This window comes from Hemicordylus capensis, chromosome 6, assembly GCF_027244095.1.
Source record: "Hemicordylus capensis ecotype Gifberg chromosome 6, rHemCap1.1.pri, whole genome shotgun sequence".
Taxonomy (NCBI): Eukaryota; Metazoa; Chordata; class Lepidosauria; order Squamata; family Cordylidae; genus Hemicordylus; species Hemicordylus capensis.
The window spans coordinates 116,296,940-116,318,349 of record NC_069662.1 but is presented as its reverse complement, the minus strand read 5'-3'; the positions used below and the strand labels follow the sequence as shown (position 1 = coordinate 116,318,349).

Below are 21,410 nucleotides of genomic sequence, written 5' to 3'. Positions count from 1 at the left end.
ATTCAGACTTCTCAGTCTCCCCCCACCACCACCCATATCAAAGCCCTATGGCAAGCAGATCCCTATATATGGGGTGGGGGAGTAAACCACAAAAAGGAATTCACAGTACCTGGCAAAAGCTGTGCTGGATGTTCTGGGCAGAGGGTCTGCTGCTGCAGAGAACACTGCCTGCCTTCTTCTTTCTGGCTTCCTTGGGGCCTGCCGAGTTCAGGCTTCAGGGAGGCCTACAGGGAGGCCTCTCTGTAAGCCCCGCCCACCTGCCGATCAGCTGAGAGGCGGGGAGAGAAGAGCTGCTCTGCAGTTTGCAGGCCCAGCCCGTGGAGGATCCTAGGCCTCCCAGAAGGCAAGCAGGATGGTAAGTGGCTGAGGGGCCCTGGGGCTGGGCAGGTGGGCAATGGGGTGGGGGCGGCAGGAACTGGCGTGGTGCCCTCCCCTCAGTGGCGCCTAGGGCACGTGCCCTGGCTGCCCCACCCCAGTTCCGCCCATGGATCTAATGCAGGCTTCTTTAGAAGAGGTCTAATGATTGCCTCCTTAAGACAAGGAGGCATCCTGCCCTCCCTCAGAGAAGCATTTATGATATCCATGAGGCTGTTTACAACAACCTCCCTGCTAGATAGAACAAGCCATGTTGGACAAGGGTCAAGAGAACAAGTGGTAGGCCTCACCAATCCAAGCAGCTTGTCCATATCCTCAGGAGTCACAAACTGAAACCTATCCAGTCGACTCACATAAGAGGAGTCGTTGGGCACCTCCAGCTCAGACATCAAATTAATTGTGGAGTCTCCATCTATGTTGGCCCAAATCCGAGAGATTTTATCTGTGAAAAGCTCTTTCAACACATCACAGCGGGTAACTGATGACTCCAAATTCTGGTTCAAGGGAAGGGGGGCAGATACTAATCCCCTCACAACCCTGAACAACTCCGCTGGATGTGAATTCGCAGAGGCAATATGGGCAGAAAAGAACCGCCTCTTTGCTGCACGTATTGCCTGAGCATAGATCTTTAAATATGCTCTATGTTGTAATCTATCAGCTTCGAGTAGAGTCTTCCTCCACTTGCGCTCCAGTCACCTACCTTGCCGTTTCAGCCCCTGTAGATCTTCTGTATACCAAGGGGCCAAATTTGAAGCGGGTCAGATGGGACTCTTGGGAGCAATCGTGTCTACTGCCCTGGTGAGCAAGTTGTTCCAATTCTCAACCAGGGCATCAACAAGATCACCAGCAAAGCCAACATTAAATCCCTCCAAGGCTTCTTGGAATCTTAATGGATCCAATAACCTCTTCGGGCGGACCATTCTAATGGGCCCCTCGCCCCTGCGGAGGTGGGAAATGGCTCTAAGTCCAACCTTAACCAGATGGTGGTCCATCCATGACAATGGGGAAATCACAGGAGTCCCCACCCATGGAACACCACCCTGATCAGAGTAAAAGACCAAATCAAGCATGTGACCTGCAATATGCGTCGGTCAGAGACCACTTGGGATAGGCCCATAGCTGTCATGGCTGCTATGAACTCCTGAGCTGCCCCGGACAGATTGGTCCTGAAATGAACATTGAAGTCCCCAAGCACCAAGAGTCTGGGAGACTCCAATGCGAGTTCCGCGACCAAGTCCGTGAGCTGGAAATGGGAAATGAGGACCGCTGGAGAAATGAGTACTTGCCTGCTGTCAGGCAGCTCTCAGGAGCTGGGTGGTTCATGTCCTTTGAACCCATCTGCCCTATTATAGCTCCACCCCTGAGTCAGAAGGATATGCTGAGCTTCAGCATGTAGCCAGCCAATCAGGAGCAGGGGAGGGTCTTCATTATCCTCCCTTCCCTTCTGCAGTGAACACATCCCAGAGGATGCATCAGCTTCACATCAGCAACCCTCATATGGGGCACACAAATAGTGTTGCTGCAACATGGGGAGGCAGGAGGGCTTTGAGTACCCCCTGGGAACCATTCAAGTACCCCTAGAGTATGAGTATGTTGGGAAGCCCTGCTCTGAATCATAATCATACATAGTATATTTAAGGAGTTGCCATGTATAACTGGAAGGTGGTCATAGGTAGTATTAGAGGAGAGACAAGCATCCCCCACAGACAAGTAGCTCACCCTTGCCCCCAGTTGCTGAACTCATGTAATTACTTAAAGGAAAGGCACTAATCACACCTCAGATGGCTTTCTATATCTAATCTAATCTAATCTAATCTAATCTATCTATCTATCTATCTATCTAGAGAGCGCAGTTCACCATGGGTTCCCTTCTATCTTTTGATGACAGAACTGGTATGGGAAGAGAAGTGTTTATGCCACTGAAATCAATAGGACTTCAGAGAAATTTTAGGAATGGAGAATAAATATGAAATGCAGTGGCTGATGTCCAGAGCAGCCTAAAATGGATGCTCCAGATATTCCTGTGTGGCTGTGGATTTGCTTTGAAGCACAAGAGCATATACTTTTAGGAGTTCACCCATGGTCAGAAAGTACTAGTTTGACATAGACTTTTAAGAGCTCACTCATGGTCGGAAAGTGCTAGATTGGACTGGAAACACATCACTGTGGTCAAACGACGTGATTCCAGTCTAAATAAGCACTTCTGGAGTGCAGGTGAGCTCCTAAAAGTATTTGTGCTCCACTGTCACTTTTCAGCAAGTGAGCAGCACAGGGAAATCCAGAGCACTAGGGAGGTGCAGAATGGTTTGTTCTGACCATGAACAGCCATTCCAAGTGTGCTGGGCTCAGAGCAGAATGCCCTTCAAATGATGGGCCTGTTCTGAGCTCAGAACAGAATAATCCCATTCAGAGTCGCAACACTCGGAACGTTCTGAGCGATATTTTGAACTCCAAAATCATGCTCTTCCGGCCTCTGCACAAGTGCAGCAGTCATTTGCCTGGTCAGCACCACCACACAAACGGCTGCCATGCATGCACAGAGGCCAAAATGGGACTCGGAACTTCCTGACTTGGAATGAGATTCAGTCTAGGCATTTGGATACAAATCCTGTTCTTTGCATATCCCTACAAAGCATCAGTATTAGGCTATTCTGGATATCAGCCAGTGTTATTTCTTTTTGATAAATCCAAAGGAATGTTGCCCTCATCCCCACCGCCCCCCTTCCCGGTGCTTCAACTGAAGGAGCTGAAGTCATAATTTATTTTTATTTATTTATTTATTTAACATATTTTTATACTGCCCAAATCTTACATCTAGGGGCAGTTTTGGTGATAATAAGTATCTTAAATCCATTCACCAAGATCCAAATGAACTATACAACTAGCTTCACACACCTAAGGGGGGGGGGTGTCTTTGGCCTTATTTTTCAAAGAGCACCCCCTCCAGTCCACACAGCAAACTGATTTTGAAATTTGGGGGAGTTTCAAAAGCAGTGTGTGATATCACATGGAGACTGCTGCAGAATATAGCAATCCCTTGTGTGTATATAGCAATCCCCAATGGGGGTCGTGCTCCCCTTAAAAGAGCAGGCTCATGATTTGGGGGCCATCCTGGACTCACAGCTCCTGCTGGAACAGCAGTGGAAGCCGTGGCCAGGAGAGCCTTTGCCCAGCTTCATCTGGTGGGCCAACTGCAGCCTTACCTTGACCGGCAGGCCCTGGCAACCATGACTCATGCCCTCATCACCTCTTGGTTGGACTATTTCAATGCACTCTACCTGGGGTTGCCTTTGAAAACGACTTGGAAGCTCCAGCTGGTCCAAAATGCCACAGCCTGGCCGCTTATGGGCAGCAGAAAATATGACCATGTTGCACCTTTGTTGTGGTCGCCGGTCACTGCATTGGTTGCCATTTCGCTTCCGGGTCAAATTCAAAGTGCTGGTTATCACCTATAAAACCCTTCAGGATTTGGCACCTGTGTACCTTCAGGACCGCCTCTTCCATTCAACTCTGACCCACCCTGTGAGGTGATCTCAGGTGGGCCTTCTCAGAGTTCCAGGTCCAGGGGAGGTACGTGGGGCCTGGGTTCATGGGAGGGCCTTCTCTCCTCCTTGCCTCCTGAGATTCATAATGCCACCTCCCCTCTGACCTTTAAGAAGCTTTTGAAAACTTACTTATTTTGCCAGGCTTTTAGTTTGTGTGTGTGTCTGTTTCCTTGTTTTCTCTTGTTTTCATTGTTGTTCTAATTTATGTAAAGCGCCTCAAGTCTATGGAAGTCAGGAGGTCAATAAATTTGCTAAATAAATAAATAAAATATGTTTCTAATGCACACAGGTTATTCATACAGGATTGGAATGAATGAACTAACTTCCACTGAAGGTGGAAATTAGGCCTATCATTTAAGGCAGGATTCCCAACCTGTGCTAATCCAGATGCTGCTGAATGACAACTAAAATTCATTGTGGCAGGGGATTATGGGAGCTGTAGTTCAGCAACATCTGGGGTATCATAGATTGGGGGGGCCCTGATTTAAGGAGCAGTAATATAACAGAGGAGAGATAGATATTTTCCCAACATGGGTTTAAAGTAAATAGCAATCCCAGAGAGTTTGTACAAGGAGAATGCTTGTAGGAAGAGAGTCCTAAATTCAGAATCACAAAGTCTCCTTGGCGTTTCTGCTCAGTTTAACCTATTACACTATGTGAAACTAGCAAAAATTGCTGATTTCCATAGTGCTGATATTGCAGCCTTTTAAAATCCTGAGCGTGAAATAAATATCTGGATCTTAATAAATGTCTCATTTAGATATGGTTAATATATTTAAATGTGAGAAGATATAAATGATATATTTTTATTGCATGTCTTGCTACCTTTCCATATTGATTCAGATAAATGCAAACTTTAAAAATTGCAAGGGGCTGTCTAAAAAAATTGTTCTCTTAGCATAAGTTATCTATCGGAACAAAACGTTATTATGCAAAGTTCTGAAGATTAAGTAGACTGTATCAGTGCAATTAACATCATATCTTGGGAATGAAGCAGTGACTATATCATGTAAATGTAGTGATAAAAATTGCACAGAGAATGAGATTGGAATTCTAGAACACAAAAATCAAAGTAGCATTTCTTTGACATTCCTTGCAATTACTCTTCATTAGATGAATTGGCTTTGTCAACATACCGCAATTCTCATATCTGAGAGATGGTCAGAAAAAATGAGATAATTATATTATATGCCACATACTTTAAACCCATGTTGGGAAAATATTCATAAGGCTATAAAAATGACTAACAAAAATGTATTAGTGAAATATATCTTAACTTTGAAGGGAATTGGTAAGGGCAAAAGGAACAGTTATGCATCCTTTTAATTGGGTAAATCAATGAATGACAGACAGTTATTCCTGCCAACCAATCACTACCTTTGTCAGATAAAATGGTGGTTCACTTTATTCTACAGGTAATTCTTCAAAATAATTTGACCCCATTTCTTCTGTTGAATTCTCTATGTTGTAATTGAATCAATGTCATAGAAAGAAAACCTTCGAATTTAACAAGTTTACTACGAAGCACTCAATATTTCCTTGTTCCTCTAGCTTCAACGTATCACCAGATTTCTATACTCCTTTTTTATTTTTATTTTACCATCTTAAAAAATAATCTCCTAATACCATTGGTTAAGAATCTGCTCATAGTGGCTATTTTTCTGATCTGTGGTCACTTCATGTGGTTCCTGAGGTGCTTTTGGTTAATCCATTCCTTGATCCAGACCAGGTTTTGAATGGGGCTTTAGTTACTTATATTCCAGGCCTGGAGTAGACTAGGGGCTAACAAACAGCCAGCAGCAAGAGCACTGAAGGCAGACAGCACTTGCCTCTTTGTACATAATATCTATTTTATTAAACTTTTAATATTCCTGATTCCACTCCACTGCCTTGTCCTTTCATAACACAACTTTCCCCCCTGGATTCTACAGCTTCCTGTGAAGATTAGCATCTTGTTACCAATAGTGAATGGGTCATCTGACTGTCAGAAACACAACCACAATTTTTGCAGCCTAACATGAAGCATTGTAATCTAGTTTCAATGAAAGTAGATCTTACTGATGGCAAACGTGCCATTTCGACTCACTTCACTGAAAAAAGCAAGGAACAAACGAAACTGCCTTATACTGAGTCAGACCATTGGTCCATCTGGCTCAGTACTGTCTACACCAGGGCTGATCAACCCTGGCTCTCCTGCAGATGTTGTCCTACAATTCCCACAATCCCTGGCTATTGCTACTGTGGCTGGGGATTATGGGAGTTGCGTTCAAAAACAGCTGGGGCAGTGGGCTAGGTTTAACAGGCTGGTTTACACAGTGGCAGTGACTTCTTCAAGGTTGCAGGCAGGTGTCTCTCTCAGTGCTACCTTGGAGATGCCAGGGAGGGAACTTGGAACCTTCTGCATGCAAGCATACAGGTGCTCTTCCCAGAGCAGTCCCATCCCATAAGGGGAATATCTTACAGTCTCATTCAAATTCAATCCAGGGTGGATCCTGCTTAGCAAAGGGAACAATTCATGCTTGTTTCCACAAGACCAGTTCTCCTCCCTTTTAGTCTCAGTTACTACAAGTCAACTTGTGATGAGGTGAGAGGTAATGATAGTATGACAATAGCAAGCAAGTCTGGTGATAGTTGAGAAAACAAAGGGTCAGCATCAAGGAATAGCAGGAATTACTGCGGCAGTGGAGGGGACGACAGAAAGCAACAGAATACTGCAACAACTTCACTGAGATTGTATTTTGAAACCTCTGAACCCAGAGTTCCAAGTCCATATACCCGTTCCATGCACATCCCTATATCCCAGACAAAACCCGGAATCATTGCATTTTGACTTGTTTTCCTACACATTCCATTTTTTCTTGCATTGGTTGCCTCTAGAGAAAAGGCTGTTTATGGAATCTTATCTTTATACATCCAACAGGGTAGAGAGTAACCACTATTGCATCGAATGGAAAGTCCAATAAATGAACACACTTTTACACACACACACACACACACACACACACACACACACACACACACACACGCCTAGAACAGATCTGTTTAAATAGTCATAAAGCTGCATATCTGTGTAGTAAACTTTGACTTGCTAAGTGGATTCAAATACTACATAGACTTTGTAAACTTATAATTAATCAGTTAAGACTATGAATTGTCAAAATGATCTCTCTTGGGGCTGGCTGGCTTAACAAGAGTACGAAGTGGATATATTCTTATTAGTAATGACTAAGACAGATGATCAGATTTATAACAATTTGCCCCCTAATAGGTATAACCTTTATTAAACAGACTTGCAAACCAAGAATAGGAAACATTGGCTGAAGTTAACATTTCTTTATCCACTTCAAAGCATATTGTTAAATGGTCTTTTATAAGACCTTTTTTTCCTTTTTTATCCATATGAATGTTGGTAATGTGCTTCCTATTATCACTGATTTACTAGTAGTAATTGCATTTTTATACGGAGGTCATTCACACAATCAAGAATTGTGTTCTACCTGGGTTTGGGAGCTGTGTGTGCTCCCAATTTTTATTTGTATGGAAGCAAGGTTAGAGGAAAACCTGGGTGGAAGTGATTGTTTGGAAGCAAGGTAGGAGGAGAAGCTACCCAGGTTTTCCTCCTACCTTGCTTCCACACATTCGCTTCTATCCAGGTTTTCCTTAACCTTGCTTCTACACAACCAAAAATGGTGAGCACACACAGCTCCCAAACCCGGGTAGAACACAATTCTTGATTGCGTGAATGATCTCTATAGCTTATATACAGCCCATGGAAGAGCAGGGAGCCTGCTGGGATGAGCATGAATGGCTCATGCAGCCACGGGCAGGATGACGGTCGGTTCCTTTTAAAAGTATGTGATCAGCCCCTTACTTGCTCTTTTGCTACCCCACCACTTTTCTGGGCGCAGCACTCACTGTTCAAAAGGCCATGCACAGCTGCAGTGCTGCTCTCAGCAGCCTGTGTGCAGCGTCAGCATGCGCAGGCTGCTGGGAGTAGCACTGCAGCTGTGTGCTGCCTTTTGAATAGCAAGCACCTCCATGCCCAGAAAAGCAGTGGGGCAGAGGAGGAGAAGATAAGGTCCCGCTTGCCTGCTTTTTAAAGGAACTGACCCTCATCCCACTGAACCGGTTCAAATTCCAGTGCCCGAACCAGTTTGGCACTTCCCTAAGGGGGCACCGGACCAGTTCAGGCACATCCCTAGCACGCTTTGCCTCCATGAATGTGGAAAGCCTGTCAACGCTAATGCTGCTAGCAAACATACAGAGGCTCTATGACTCCTAAAGATCATGTTACCCCTGCAGCAACACTGGGATAATAGCAGCAGCATCAGTACAACAATGGCACAATTCTTTGGATCCACAGAGGCTCAGTGTGTTTGCTAGCAGCGTTGATGGGCTTTTCATACTCACTGAGACAGCGAGGCAAGTTTCACGATCAGTGAGACTCGCCTAGAGTAGGTTTAGCCTACTCTCCCTGCAGACAATCATTCAGGCAGCCCTCGGTGGCCAGATCGGCCACCCACACGACTGCCAGCTCCGTCACGGAGCTGGAGGGGGCTGCAGGGATTGGGGGCTGCGTGGCCCCCGGAAGGCCCAGAATGCCCTGCATGAGTGCATGGGGCATCCTGGAGTGACCCCCAGGGTGTGGAGGCTTATTTCAGCGGAGCCGCACTGTAGCAATACACGATCAAATAGACGAGCACTCGCTCCGCTAACCTCGTCTAAGGGGAGGGGTATTCAAGCAGGTCACCCGCTTTGGAGAATCCGGGCTCAACCACAATTGGGTTAGGCTCCCTTAGCCCGATTTTGGCCGATCGTGAGAATCACCTCAGCATGTGCACCCCACTCTACCACAGGCAGCACACTGCGCTGTATGTAAGCCACTGTCGTTCCTCCAAGAAGAAACTTCCTCCAAGGAAAAGAAATGGTTTGTCTCTACCACTTTCATTTTATCCTCACAAGAACCCAGTGAGCTAGGTTAGACGGAGTGACAGTAACTGGTCCAAGGTCACCGAGTGAACTTCATGACTCAAGAAGATTGCTGTTCAATTCTCCCTAGTTTGTCCAACCACTAACCAAAGGGGCTATTTCATGTTTAGCAGCGGCGGCGTCCTCGTTCTGCTTCTGTTTGCGTTCACTTTGGGAGTGAGGTCATTCACACAATCAAAAACTGTGTTCTACCCAAATTTGGGAGCTGTGTGTGTTCCCAATTTTCAGTTGTGTGAAAGCAAGGTAGGAGGAAAAGCTACCCAGGTTTTCCTCCTACCTTGCTTCCGCACAATCACTTCTATCCAGGTTTTCCTCCTATCTTGCTTCCACACAACCAAAAACTTGTAGCACAAACAGCTCCCAAATCCATGTAGAACACAGTTGTTGTTTTTTAAATTGTGTGAATGACCTCAGTGGATTAATAGCAATAATTTACTACTTTGGCTTTATATCCATGGTATGCTTAAATGTAGAGATTCCAGGATTTCACCCACCTGGAACTCAACTCATGCCTTTCAATGCAGAAGCCTATCCACCCCATTTCAAATGATTTTGAATTGGATATGAAGAATGCATTTTGCATCTTTCCAAAGCTCTTTGTTATATCTTCTCCTGCTTGCTGGCAGAATAGTTGTATGGTCATGATAGAATCTCAGCCCTGGTTCTTTATTAGCAGCAGTAGCAGCCCACGCGTGATGGAGGAAGGGCAGACAACTTCCATAAAGAACATGTTAGCTGGGCACACCATAGTGATGCCCCATTAAGCAGAAGCCTTGCACACATGATTTATCTCTCTACCAGTGATAGTAACTTATGACAAGGATCTGATACGGGCATCTGGGGAGGGAAAGAGGGAGCACTTGCCAGCCTCATTGAAATCAATGGAGCTAGGTATGTCAGTATAGAATTGTAGGCTTTGCTGCTAGTGATGTGCACGGAACCGCGGAGGCGCAGTTCAACACCGATGGGGGTCTCCCTTTAAGGGCGGAGGGTTGCACTTAGCCCTCCCACCGCTTTCCCCCCACCAGCACTCCATTTTTAAAAAAGGTTTTTGGGGCAGCAGTGTTCCCCCCTGCCGCCCCTGCCCCCGTTGTTGGCCAGAAATACCAGAAGTATGGGCTGCATGTGTGGTTGCCACCACGTGTACACATCTGCTGCACACATAGCACATTGCATGATGTGCGCAGCTGGTGAGCGTGTGTGGTGGCGGGCAGACGCATAGCCCATACTTCCGGTATTTCCGGGCAACAACAGGGGGCAGGGGCGGCAGGGAGGAACGCTGCTGCCCCCAAACCTTTTTTTTTAAATGGAGCGCCAGCGGGGGGAAAGCAGTGGGAGGGCTAAGTGCAACCCTCCACCCTTAAAGGGAGACCCCACACCAGTGTCAAACTTCAAACTGGCATTAGAACAAACCAGTTCGAAGGCCTCTTGCATGGCCTTCAGACCGGTTCATGCACATCCCTATTTGCTGCCCCAAGAAGAAGTCCTGTAGATGCCCATGGAGGCTAAGGCATCAATCTCATGCATAGTTAAAGGAAAGTTTGTGCTGTCGAATCGGTGTTGACTCCTGGCGACCACAGAGCCCTGTGGTTTTCTTGGTAGAATACAGGAGGGGTTTACCACTGCCTTAATCCCATGCAGTATGAGATGATGCCTTTGCCGTTGTCACTGAAGTGAGCATCTGCCTCCAGCACTTTCCTATATCGTTGCTGCCCGATATTGGTGACTACAAGTATATATTTACTAGGCACAGTCTGGGAATTGTGTTTCCGAGGCAGTTTGAATCACTGGCGGAGAGTCAAATTAACAGCCTCTTGCTCCCTAGGCAAGCTGCTTTCCCGCTGCACCACTGCAGCTGATCATGCATAGTTACTAGGAAGTAAATCCCATTGACAGAGGAACGTACTTTGAACAAGGCAACAATCCTATGCATTGTAACTTTGGCATAAGCCCCACTGAAATTAATGGCACTTCTGTGTAAACATGCATAGAATCAGACTGTAAACCTGTAAGTTTTAAAAGATGTTTTAGACCCGGTCTCTGGTGTAAGGTAAGATCTCCACACAGATCAATCTAAAACATCTCACGGAGCAATTCGGTGTGATTGTATGGCTGTCCTGTTATTCTTGCCTCCATCTTGGTTTTAGTCAGACCATGAAATATTCTTGTGTCATGTATGAGCCACCCAAAAACCCGTTTCTAAGATTGCTGTGTGTAACTTTTTAAATGTGGGGCTTTACAGACCCACAAAGAAATCTTATTTATTACAGTGAAAGCAGACTGGGGCAATAATCATCAAAGTAATATTTACCCCTTAATAACTGTCTATTTTTATACTGGTGTTAGAGGTTAATAGCACTGTTATTTACTTCTCTGCCAAAAAGAACTGAAGGATGTGAAATGTAGCAGTCAATAAAGCAGAGCCATCAGATAAATAACATTCATATTATTCCCTGACAAATTCTTTTGCAACACAGGGATATAAATAACACTAAGAAAGCAGTTTCTGCATTACAAGTTTACTGATGTGTAAAATGTAATTTTAAAAAGAGCCCAAAGCCCTAGGAGCATGACGCATTGCAACATGATATATAGGAGGAGATGTATGGTAAATTCACCACCTGTGAGGAGAAGAACCTGGGAAAGTGAGACATCTCTGTAAAGATATTTGAGAGAAGAAAAGGGGCACCAAAAGGATATGCTATTGAGCTCACTTCTCAAAGTTTTACCAGAAGCTTTCAATAACTTAAACACTGATACTACAATCTTCTAAGAATTTGTTACAAGCATTTGACACCATGTTGGGGAAAAAACTTGTGTCCTATCTGATAATCAGTTTTGTTATTTATTTATAAGTTTGTCCTAGTGAGGAACCTGTAGAGAGTGTGGGAGTGGAGTTAGAAGGGCAAAAGGAAAGAGAAGGAAGAAAGGAAAGAAGTCAAATTGAGTTATTTCTTAATATAGTACTTAATTAAACCAACAAAAATGCAAGAATGTCAAGTAATTCGTTATTACTCTAAATGTTTTGAATAATTTGGAAGAGTTAAAGACCAAAAGGTGCTATGCCAATTCAATTGTCTATTGAAACTTGATGAGTGGACACAAGTGGGACAGATACTAGTAAAACGAACAGATTTATGTAACAGGATAATATGCAACAGTCTGTTGTGTCTAAACACAGGGCTACACTACAGCAGGGGGAAAGATGAGTCAGATCTGGAGTTTAGACTGCAAAGGAAACAGTGCAGAGTTCATTAGCTGTGCCTGAATACAGCACATGACTTTGAAAACTAATTGGTTGTTTAAGTATTATCTTCTATGGGATAATGGGAGACTACATGTGTGAGCACTGCAAGATATTCCCCTTAAGGCGTGGAGCCACTCTGGGAAGAGCATCTAGGTTCCAAGTTCCCTCCCTAGTATCTCCAAGATAGGGTTGAGAGAGATTCCTGCCTGCAACCTTGGAGAAGCCGCTGCCAGTCTGTGTAGGCAATACTGAGCTAGATGGACCAATGGTCTGACTCATTATATGGCAGCTTCTTCCTATGTTCCTATGTATGGGCATTAGCCTACAGATGTATGAACTAAATCTAAACTAAACCTATAGTGTAAACCCACTATAGTGAGTATACACATAAGACTGAAAATCCAGTTGTAGAAAGGAGAACTAGTTTTCTTGGTTTTAAAGCCATGTAGGGTTACAGAGAGCTTACAGAGCAAAAGAGAAAGGGCTGTGTTTATCTACAAGAATCAGTTCAAATGGGTTAACGAGAACATCAAGTAGCTTAGGCAAGAGTTAAATCCTTAGCAATGAAGTTGACTCATTTTGTGTTAACCTGTAGTTTACATGAGCTAAGAAAAGGTCAAAAGGATTGTGAGACCCAAATGATACTAAAGATAACTCATGCCTTACTTCTGGTAGTTGTAATTCCAAAGAGCAACTATATTTCTAATTTATTGCTTTGTCCCTGGAGGAATTAAAAAAAAATCACCTGCAAGACATATTTATGATCTAATTAACAGTAGCGTTAACTAATTTCCTAATTGATCTAATTAATTAACACTGACTTCCTGCTTCTTTGTTCAGAAAGGTGGCAGGCATGATTACATAAAAATTAGCACAATTGAATGTTGATTTCCCCCCTTTCTTTACATCTTTTCCCCTTATGAACATCTAAGTCCAAAGATGTCACTCTTGTTCTAAAATTCTTAAACCATCCTTCAGAAAATGTTGTCCAACTTGCATTTGCTAGGAAAATCATCAGACACCTGTGCTTAGATTTAAAACAATTGAGTTCCAAATGGGACTAGTTCCCAATTGGACCTAGCCCAATTTTTGCTGCTCATGTAACCACCGGGTTCGCAGATGAGCCTGGTGGCTTACAAGCGAGCCTGGTGGCTTACAAGCCCGCTTAGGTAGCCTGCCCCTTAAACCGGGTTTGTAGAGCGAGTGCTCTGCAAACCCGGTTTTTAAAATGGTGAGTAGCTGTGGCTACTCACAAGCAGACCTCTGACCTGGAGGCTGTAAAGCAGGGCACAGGGCATGCATGGCCCCCGAACTCCCCAGCCGGCTCCGTGATGGAGCTGCGGCCACCCAGAGCAGACTGTCTGCAAGGAGAGTGGGCTAAGCCCGCTCTCCCCACAAACTCCCTAGAGGCTCTTCACCCTAATCATGTGAAGAGCCTCTTCGGTTGTGTGGAAGCAAGGTAAGGGGGAAACGTGGGTAGAAGTGATTGTGTGGAAGCAACACAGGAGGAAAAGCTGCCCAGGTTTTCTTTCTATATTGATTCCACACAATCACTTCTACCCAGGTTTTCCTCTTACCTTGCTTCCACACAACTAAAAATTAGGAGCACACACAACTCTCATACCCAGGTAGAACACCATTTTTGATTGTGTGAATGCACTCAGTGAGTGATGGGGGAGGGTCTTTTAAAAATGACATTCTTGAAGCTCCCCAAATTTGAACACACACCCTCCGCCAACCCATTATGATTTCTTCCAAACTGCTTACAGGTTCATCTCTGGTTAATAATGGGTTTGCCCTGCTTTAAGCCCTTCCCATCACATCTGCCTTAGGAACATAGGCAGCTGCCATATAATGAGTCAGACCATTGGTCCATCTAGCTCAATATTGTCTTCACAGACTGTCAGCAGCTTCTCAAAGGTTGCAGGCAGGAATCTCTCTCAGCCCTATCTTGGAGAAGCCAGGGAGGGAACTTGAAACCTTCTGGTCTTAACGTGCTCACACTTCTAGTCTCCCATTCATATGCAACCAGGGTGGGCCTTGCTTAGCTAAGGGAACAAGTCATGCTTGCTACCACAAGACCAGCTCTCCCAACATACCTGGCAGTGCAAAGGAGAGGGCTTACAGTTGGACCTTGGTTAGGCCTTAGACACAGCCGTGGTAGGATCCAGAGTATCAGCAGCCATAGTTCCATTCAAATTTAGTAGTGACATCATGAACCAGGAGAATTATATTTCTTGTGGTTCCTGAGGCCCTGGACACTGTCATAGTGGAGTCTAGGTCCTAATAAAAGTCCCATTGCAAGCCCTTCCATCACCATTGCTGACATATGTTTTAGAGAAAGGGAAGGGAAATAGCTGTGGGTGGCTTCAGGGTTGAAGCAGGAAGGTCACTAGGTTGAGCTCCTGATGGCATCATCAGAAAAGCATAGTCTTAGATTGGGCTTTTAAGTAAAGCAATTTAATTTTGAATAGGAGAGCTGGTCTTGTGGTAGCAAGCATTAATTGTCCCCTTGGCTAAGCAGGGTCCACCCTAGTTGCATACGAATGGGAGACTACATGTGTGAGCCCTCTCAGTTAGCCCTCTCAGGGGATGGGGCCACTCTGGAAAGAGCATCTGAGGTTCCAAGTTCCCTCCCTAGCATCTCCAAGATAGGGCTGAGAGAAACTCCTGCCTGCAACCTTGGAGAAGCCACTGTCAGTCTTTAGACAATACTGAGCTAGATGTGCCAATGGTCTGACTCAGTATAAGGCAGCTTCCTATGGTTCTATGTGCTTAATATTCAATTAATACTCCCTAACGTATTGCCTGAACTTCCTGCACTTCTGGCTGTGCTGCAAAGCTTCACCTGCGTCTGATGAAAAAGAGAGATACAACTGAGTCTCATCTGTACACTGATGTCACCTCAAGCCAAATTTCCTGATGACCTCTCCCAGCAGCTCCATGTAGATGTTAAACAGCATAGGGGAAAGAATGGAACCTTGAGGAACCCCATAGCATAACTGCCAAGGGGTTGAGCAGTAGTCCCCCAGCACCACCTTTTGGAAGTGGGCCTCAAGGCAGGACTGGAACCACCTCCAAGCAGTGCCTCCCACACCCAACTTGGCCAGCCTATCCAAAAGGATACCATGGTCACTGGTACCGAAAGCTTCTGAGAGATCCAAGATAATTAACAGGGTTGGACTCCCCCTGTCTCTCTCTCTTCATAGGTCATCCCATAGGGTGACAAAAGCAGTTTCTGTTCAAAAGCCAGGCCTGAGGCCTGATTGAAATGGATCTAGATAGTCCATTTCCTCCAAGAGTGTCTGTAGCTGGTCAACCACAACATGCTCAAGCCTTGCCCAGGGAGGGAATATTGGCCACAGGCCAATTTATATACTGCTTTTCAACAACAGTTTCCAAAACGGTTTATATAGTGAAACAGAGAAATATGATGGCTGCCTGTCCCCAAAGGGTTCACAATCTAGAAAAGAAACACAAGAGAGACCCCAGCAACAGCCACTGGAGGTATGCTGTGTTGGGGATAGATAGGGCCAGTTGCTCTCCACCTGTTAAATAAAGAGAATCACCACTTTTAAAAGGTGCCTCTTTGCCCAGTTAGTAGGAGATGCAGACCAGAACTAAAGTTTTCTGAAGTCGAGTCCTGGATCCCCTCTTGATCTCCCACCCTCTCACTTTGTTAAGAAATCTAAATAAGGCTTGATCTGAGTAGATAACCAGTAAACATTAATAAAACTATGCAGTCCACGAGAGTGTGTTGCTAAGAATGCTTCTTCCACTCTTCTAGCAATCTTATAAATGAAATGTGATTTCTAAATTGCCAAGGGCTTCCTTTCCCAATTAAGAATATCTGTAGAACAAATTCTACCAAATTAGGATTTCTTGAACCATGGAAATATAACAACAAAAATAAACACCCGTAGACTTCAAGTTGAAGAAAGCCTATTTAAATGTCGAAGAAGTCCAATTTTCAAAGGAAGAGCATTCAATTTAAATGTATAACATAATTGGAACCCTTTAGGCCATTTCTTTTTCTCATTTTTTTATAATTGGGGATTAGGAAGTGCAGTTTACAATCAAACAACTTTATTTCCTCTCCTTTTTCAAACAACAAAGCTATAACTAACTCTCTCTCTCTCTCTCTCTCTCTCTCTCTCTCTCTCTCTCTCTCTCTATATATATATATATATGAGAGCCGAGAGCTTACAGCCCTCTCATTTACTTTAAAACGTGTTTCAGACACGGTGACTGCCATAAGCAAAAGAATAAATTTTGCAAGCATTATAAATGTATCCATTTGGGAAGCAAAGAACAAATATGCTGTAGACCCGGCTTTTGTCATAGATAAATAGTTCTTTATGTAGCAAGCCCAGGAGTATTTAGAGCAACCCTGCAAAGTCCAATGAAGTGTCAGCTTAAGACGGCAGCATGATCATTTATTGTCAAGAAGGACCTTCATCATTTACAGCCATCATTGGAAATATTGCTGATGATTGATACTGATGGCAATGATGATTACTCTTGCAATAAGCTTAATTAAAATAATGAAGTACTGTTGCACATAAGTTGGTTGGTGCACAGTCAGAATAATATATAAACAGCACACGGAAGTCACCAGCTCAGAGAGCACTCATATTTTAATTCTGACACAACTGAGGAACCAAGAAGGTCCTGTGTGTTGTTGCCATCTATTCCCCATATGCATACATGTAAACATAATTGCTGAGAAAGACACAGCAACAAGAATCTCTGGGATATTAATCTTTACTGCAATAAAATGCACAGCATATATTGCTGTGGATCAGTGACAGTCGACAGGTTCTCTGGAGAATTTCTCACAAGGCTTCTTGTTTGTGGCAGTTTAAAGTCATGTTTATTTCCCGCTGCTAGGAACCAACATGCAGTGATTACAAAGGACTTGTAAGGAGGGCAGGGACTTCTGGCTCTCTCACTGCAAGGAGTCTATTACCAAGTGATTGCTTTCATGTCAGTGCTTTTTAAACCCCTTTCAGGACTGCATGGAAGATCCTCTGTTCACTTATGAAATCTCATTACCTGGATCTTCTTATTCTTTGAATCCCACACAAAGCTTGCCTGAATCCTGACTTAACTTCCACTTGTAATGTTTGGTAAATGTCACAAGCAACTGTGCTAAATAGCCATCTAATGACTACATTTAAACAAACAGTCAAAAAATCTGCAGTGTAAAGAGATCTCTTAGCTTTGTGACTGAGCCATATCCATATTGCTTGGAAGGCAAGAAGAATGAGGAATGGAGGCTGCTGTTTATGTATGTATATATTTTATGTATGCACGCATTTATCAAAAGCTTCGATATCCTGATTTCTATTTTCAAAAGACACCCAAGTCAGCTAACTCCAATTTTTTTCCAAGCAGTGGTTAGACACACCAAGAAGCACCAAATGACAGTGGATAATTCACTGATTAATCCAATTCTAGATTAACCTGATTCTAATTCACAACTAGGAGCATAATAAATTCATCACATATATGGCTCAAAGCTGGATTACAATGGGCAAGAAAAATAATCAGTTAAAAACCATGCAATACAATAGCTGAGCAGATACAATAAAAGAGCATACGAGCATACAGAATCAGGGGCGTAGCTAACATTGAGCAATTGCTTTCAAAGAACTCAGGCTCAGAAGCTCCTGAGCGCCCCCCCCCAGCTCCACCCCTCCCCATTATCTTCATTATCTCCCTCACTCTGACGGGCCGTGGAGGAGAGGGGGAAACATGGGCCCTCTCAGAGCTAGGACCTTGGCAGCATCATCTCTCAGCCACAATGTCTCAAAGTGACCCGGGGGTGGGGGCGCTTAGAGTCATGGATAAAAGTGCTGGACTCCTCCCCTCTTTGTTCTTCCAGTGTTAGTGTCCACTCTGTTTCTCCAGAGATGGCTGTTTGTTTTGGTCTCTCTCTTCAGCCATGATCTATAGCTGAAATTAAGCTGCAGGCTTTTTCACATTTGTTTATAACATTTTCTTTAAATAAATCCTTGTAGTTCTTCAATACTAAAGAACTGTCTCAAAACCTCTTGCTTTGCTGCTTTCTCACCAAACTGATCTTGCTTTGCTATTTGGGGACTGAACAGCCATTCTTCCCCTACACCCTCTCCCCTAGCTACGCCCTGGGGCACTGGGTCTGAAGAAGTCTGAAGCTTAACTGAACTGGTAATATATGGTAACTCATTGCTTTGCCTCTAATATCAGATGATAGTTCTGAACTCTTTGGTTACCAACTCTGGCTAATATACACCATGCAAAAACAGTACATAGGAATCAATGTACTGAAAATAAATAAAAATATAAATATAAAACCTATTTTATTTTATTCTGTTTTGATTGTTCTAAATGTACTGCTCAAGATTTTGACTCAACACCACACGTTATGCCTATACATGCATGAATTAAGTTAAGCATGTGCATTAAATCACTTTTGGGTCTATCTAATTTACTGAAATAGAGCCAAGATATATATTGGACATTGATTTGTGGCTGGCTTGTATATTTATACATGCAATCAAGGCAGACAGAATATGCTAACAAGAATCAACATATTCTAAAATTAGCCATGGTGAGAGCACAGATAAAACATCCTAGACTTACATTTGCAAAAAGCAGTAAAATGTTAACTATTTTTCATAGCCTTTAGAAAAATTGAGAAGCTCCATGATTATTTATTTTACTAGCAATTAGTTTTTGGATCCTTCATGCCAGATTTGCCAGACTCAATAATGGGCGGGCGGGGTAGGGGCTGGGTGGGAATCATGTATGTCAATATTTAAATTGTATTTATCAATGCCCCTAGGCATTTGTAGGCTCCTTAGCCTGACAATTGTTTCAGGGGAAATAATAAAATAACCAATATGGGAATAAATCAATTAAAAAACATTTAAAGGATTACTGTTAATCAGAATGGTTACATGGTTAAAAGGAAATAAAACAGATTTATAAACCCAGAAAATCACACCAAATTTGGTTGTTAAACTAAGCTATCTAGATAACACACATGTACAAGGTTAATTGCCAGTGGACATTGGATTGTATCCAAAGGTTCTTTTCCTCCAGAGGAAGGAAACCTTTGGATACACCCATTATATTTAAAATCATAGGATGAGCAGTCATGAACTAGAATCCCAAAGTAATCAATTTTCGAACTAGGATCATTTGATATTTATCATTTCTCTAAGATTAAGTCTATAGATGAACAATGATGGGAGACTGGGAAACAGAGCCAAGAGGAGGTGATTCTTATTGACCTGTATAGTTTGATACACTGACAGCAAGTACAAAATTTGCATTTTAGTACAGTCATTGGCAAGGTCAGATGTACTTAAGAAAAACAAACAAACCATAGTTCACCCCCGCCTCCAGATTCTACCATGGGGATTCTACCTAGGGGATAAACTGCTCTGTTTAAGCCTCTATTGTTAAAACAACAACAATAGAAATCTCTCTTACAGGACAGAAAGGTCCTGTGGTTAGTAAATAGATTCTGGGAAATTAAATCATTGATGTTAAAGATTAGGGAAAGAAGACTGGTTCAGATGCTGCACGGAAGCTTGGTTAAAGTCAGGTCCCACGTGACATCTCCGAGCCTCAGGAGCACACACATCCCCTCTCCCATCCTTGCACGAGTGTCCACTTCCCATCTACGTTATCATAAACCAAGATTGGTGATGATGTTCAAAGCTACCAATCTCGGTTTTTCTAGCCCGCTTTCTCCAATTGTGCCAAGATCTGCAACTTACTTCAAACCCAGGGTACAAAATTATCTTGTCTTATTTGAATTACGTAGGCTAGAATAAACTGAGATTGATGAGTTCAGATGTCATGATTTATCTTGGTTTATTTTAAACTAGACGGGGATGCTTGCGTGGGATATTTATGTGGGGGGGAGAATGGGAACTCTTGAGGCTCAGAGGCATTGCACAAAGTCTGACTTTAGCTGAGGTTTCACGTGACATCTGAACCACCTACAGTCCAATAGCAATGAAAATAGTTCAGAGAAATGTATGGATGAATTATGTCATTATCCTGAATATTAGCTTATTACTTTTTCCTACGACCATTTCTTTTTTCTATAACAAACAGTTTTGAAAAGGAATATAAACATCCAAAAATAAAATATAATTATCAACAACCCTTAGCTTAAAATACTAACCAGTAAGACATTTCAGTTGCATCTGGATTTGTATAAGTAGCCGAGAAGCTCAGGCTTGAGTTTCTACCTCATCTCCTTCCTCTGAATGCAATGTATTAGAAGTTCAGCCAGGGAGAGATGTTCCTGGCCGTACTGCAAACATGGCAACAGTCAACGTTTACTTGCAAATAGGGCCTGATGTCAGATGCAGGGGGTGTGGCTGGGACTTTTTGAAAAAAAACAAACCCATCCAATTGTAGCTCTGCCCCTGGGTCTTCCAGTAGATGAGGTGGGCAGGGCCAGATTATGACATGCTGAGGCCCTAAGGTGTGTCAAGTTTCAGAGGCCCCATAACATTACAAAACAGGTTCAAAGTCCTGCCTCATTGTGTCACTTACCTGTCCTCGCCCCCCTCGCTGGGCTGCTCATTATTACAGCAGCATTCATCTGAACACTGCCTGTGACTGTGTTGATGGGAACTGGTCTAAACCAGGCCCTGGACCTGTAAGTTCCAATGTAACTTACAGTCCTGTAAGTTTCAATTTGACCTATAAGTTTCAATGTAATTTACGGTCATTGCCACAGATTTATAGACTCAATATGAGAAATATTTGCATAGCCACACAGAAGTGTGTTTTTGTCTTATCAGAATAATAATATCTATTTTAGAGTATTTTTCCTTCTCCTTTATTTTCCATCCAATTATTTAAAACCTAAAATTTAGTCCTTTTTTTTGTTATTCAGAGGCCCCTCAAAATGTGAGGCCCTAAATTGCAGCTTACTCTGATTGATTTATTAAGTGCCATCAAGTCGGTGTCGATTCTTAGCAACCACACAGATAAATTCTGTTCAGGATTATCTGTCTTCAACTTGGCCTTTAAAGTCTCTCAGCGGTGCATTGCTGTCATAATCGAGTCCATCCACCATGCTGCTGGTCGTCCTCTTCTCTTTCCTCCAGTTTTTCCCAGCGTGATGGACTTCTCAAGGAAGCTGGGTCTTCGCATATTGTGTCCAGTGTATGATAGTTTGAGCCTGGTCATTTGTACCTCGGGTGAAAATTCTGGATTGATTTGTTCTATGATCCATTTGT

General features: G+C 43.4%; 1 long non-coding RNA gene across 1 annotated transcript in view; it reads right to left on the bottom strand.

Moving 5' to 3' along the window:
- LOC128328818 (uncharacterized) overlaps window positions 1-292 on the bottom strand; it is a 32,536-nt gene extending 32,244 nt beyond the window's left edge. The window contains exon 1 of the long non-coding RNA XR_008309404.1: window positions 110-292. This is a non-coding gene — a long non-coding RNA (uncharacterized LOC128328818). The remainder of the gene's footprint in view (window positions 1-109) is intronic.
- Between the last annotated feature and the right edge of the window lie 21,118 nt (window positions 293-21,410).